This window comes from Nomascus leucogenys, chromosome 9, assembly GCF_006542625.1.
Source record: "Nomascus leucogenys isolate Asia chromosome 9, Asia_NLE_v1, whole genome shotgun sequence".
In the NCBI taxonomy this organism is placed as follows: domain Eukaryota; kingdom Metazoa; phylum Chordata; class Mammalia; order Primates; family Hylobatidae; genus Nomascus; species Nomascus leucogenys.
This window is the reverse complement of record NC_044389.1, coordinates 87,179,438-87,182,858: the sequence shown is the minus strand read 5'-3', so window position 1 is coordinate 87,182,858 and position 3,421 is coordinate 87,179,438. Positions and strand designations below refer to the sequence as shown.

Below are 3,421 nucleotides of genomic sequence, written 5' to 3'. Positions count from 1 at the left end.
GAAGAACGAAAGTTGAAGCAAGTTTATAGGTCCAGTCTTAAAATACAGAAAACTGTATTAGGGTTCTTCATGCACAATTGCTTTATTTTCTCTGAGATTTCTTGCCTTTGATTCCAAAGTTTTGAACCCATTATTTTTTCTTTTGAGGAGGGGAGGAAGTGAACTCTGGTGTTTCCTTCTCAGAAGCCACATGACTGAGTTCACTGGTGTGAAAATAAAACCCTTTTATAACAACACTCAGAAATACATTGTTTTCTTCTAGTTATTTTTCCATGAACATTTTACTTTGTTTTATAAAATTAAGACTAGGGCTGTCCTTAACTGCCTCTGATGAACAGAATAGGGATACATTCTGAACACATTTGTTTAGTTATTTACTTACAATGTGTTATAAATATGATACATATGACATCAAATTGAAAAATAAAATCAGGGGAGGTAAGAGAAGTCCTATTGCAGAAGGATAACAGAAGGTTAATCAGAAGTATGAAAATGCTCATAAAAATCCCACTTTAGTCATCTAGTTAATCTTTGGTTATCAGTGTTTCTTTACATTGACAGTTACCACCTTTCTCAATTGCTTGAATGTTCCCTTCCCACCCAAACCAAAGGCTCATTTCCTACTTTTCTCAGATAGCCAGTTGTTATTTCTAATGTGAACCTGGCAGTCTGAATAACAACATAGCTACCTGATTTTAAAGTCTACAATTATTGGCTACAAAATATCCAAATATCCTTTTCTGTAACACCAGCTCAGGACAAAGTCTATCCAAAATAAGTAATGAATCTAAGATATTAAGATATTATTTGATTTAGCCTCTACATGATTGTCAAATGTGTTTCAGTATGTATGTTTCTCTGAATTCTTCCTTCGTTAGGACCCTCACATTAAAGTATTTTATTTATGATAATCTTTCCCTTATGTACCTCCATAGAATAATTTTAATAACTGTATTAACACACTATTTTCCTTAATGATTGCAAACACTATAATATTACTATGCATTAGGCACTATAGTAAATACTAATTATTAACCCATTTATACTTTAACAACCCTGGAGTATAAATACTATGACTGTCTACATTTTGCAAATTAGGAAACTGAGGCACGGAGGAATTGATTAGCTGAACAAAGACAACACAGCCAGTAAGCTTGGAATTGCAATTCAAAAGCAGCCGGTGTGGGTCCAGAATTAATGTTATTAACCACATTTATGTGCTATTTTTCTATAATAATTACTAAAACTTGTGTGTTTACCATCAACAGTGTAATGGAAGAATAAAGTGATATATCTCCACTATAATAATTGGTAGTGTAGCACTTACTCTACCTAGTATCTACGTGATGCCTTGAAATTGAGGTGCCAAGGAAAACAGATTATTTTCAGCCACTGGGAAATTTGTATAGGGTTACGTGGCTATGCAGTGTGTTTTAGATTCCTAGATCTGAAGAAATAACTCTGTGTCAAAGGCGGTTTGCACAGATTTCTGGATCATTATGAGGAGCCCTGTGGGAGCACAGCACCTGTAGTGGGGTCCAGCTCTGGATTTAGTTACATGACTTTGGGCAAGTTGTCTGATCTCTATAAAACTCTGATTCTTTCTCTATAAAAAAACAGATAATTATGATCCCTCAGGATGCTGGGAGGTGATATTAAAAACTGACAACTGTCATGTGCTGTATCAGTAAAGGTTTTGCTAGAGTTTTAGCAGAGAAAAATAATTGTAGACTTGAATCACCACTTTGCATATAACAGTTAAGGCAAGTAGAAGTCAAATGAACCTGCACTGTAGAGGTTTCTGCATTGTAAGTAGGCATATCCAATGTGTGTCATTCTTGTATGGACCAAATGGCAATAGTTTATTAGCAGTGAATGTGCTATTGATTATATTAACAGATGCATTAGATTTTTATAATGCAGACTTAAAAAATAAAACATATGACCGAGATTGATAGTTCCCTACTTCAGTATCCATTTTCCTGTCTTGCCTTAGTAACAAACCTGGCACATTGTGGCCTGGAAATTAAAAATATACAAATAAACTACATTTCCCTTCTTTCTTTGCAACTAGGTATCCCTATGTGACTAAGTTTTGGAAAATATAATGTAAGTGGAAATATTTTGTTGAAATTATGGGAAGATTGTTTAAAGGGAACCAAGTCAGTAGGGAAGATATTTTTTTTATCCCTTTATATTTACTCCATCTTTTGCCATGACTGTGGATATGATGTTTGGAACTCCAGCATGAGCTTCATGGGCTATGAAACAAAAGTGAAAGACAGCTTTCTTTTCCAGCTTGCAAGACGGCAGATGAAAAAGTTGATAAGCTGGATACTAAGGAGGAAAAACCTGATGCCAAGAAGGTTGATGCCAGTTGTAACATTAAAAAGGCTAACCTTCAGGCTAAAAAGTCCAACAAGAGGAAGGCCCACTGTAACCAAAGTCCTGTTCTCATCGGAGGAATTGGCAGATATTTTTGATCTGCCATGTATTCCCAAAAGGCCATAAACAAGAAGTACTCAACTGCTAAATACACAATTGAAAGATTCTTGCAACTGTTACAAAACCAGTCGATGGTGACAAGAATGGTAACCCAGTGGTTAAACTTTGCATAATGTGTAGCTATGATCCTATTGAAGATGTGCCTTCAAAGCCATTGAGCCACAGCAAGAAACCCTTCAATCGGCATGTGAGAAAACTATAGGCTAGCATCTTTCCTGGGGCCATTCTGATCATCCTCACTGAATGCCACAGAGGGAAGCAGGTTGTTTTTCTGAAGCAGCTGGGCAGTGGCTTGCAACTTGTGACTGGAATACTGGTCCTCAATCTAGTTCCTCTATGAAGAACACACCAAAAATTTGTCATTGGCACTTCCACAAAAATTGATATCAGCAGTGTGAAAATCCCAAAACATCTCACTGATGTATACTTCAAGAAAACGCAGCTGTGGAAACACAGACACTAGGAAGGTGAGATTTTTGAGCAAGAAAACGAGAAATACAAGACTATGGAGCAGTGCAAGGTTGATCAGAAAGCTGTGGACTCACAAACTTTACTAAAAATCAAAGCGAGCTGTTAGCTCCAGGGCTACCTGTGATCTGTTTGCTCCAATGAATGGAGTTTATCCTCAAATATTGGTGCTGTAAATTTCTTACGAAGAACCCAATTAAATAACCAATATATTTTTTTTAAGTAGAAGATGGGATTTATAACAATGAAGCAGAATTATAGCACCCAGAATTCTTGATGATATCATGGGTTCCTTGTATCAGTTATGGGCTATTTCAAGATTTCTTTTATGATAAGAATATTAAAAGAAAAACTAAAGACATTTAAATAACTGGTATTTTGATATCAATTACCGAATCAGTCTTAACTTACATACCGTATTACTAATCTTCAATTACGTTAAGTAAAA

The 3,421-nt window shown here is 35.6% G+C and overlaps 1 pseudogene; it reads left to right on the top strand.

Moving 5' to 3' along the window:
• The first annotated feature begins 383 nt into the window (after nt 1-383).
• Nucleotides 384-3,149, top strand: LOC115836667 (annotated as a pseudogene).
• The last annotated feature ends 272 nt before the right edge of the window (nt 3,150-3,421 follow it).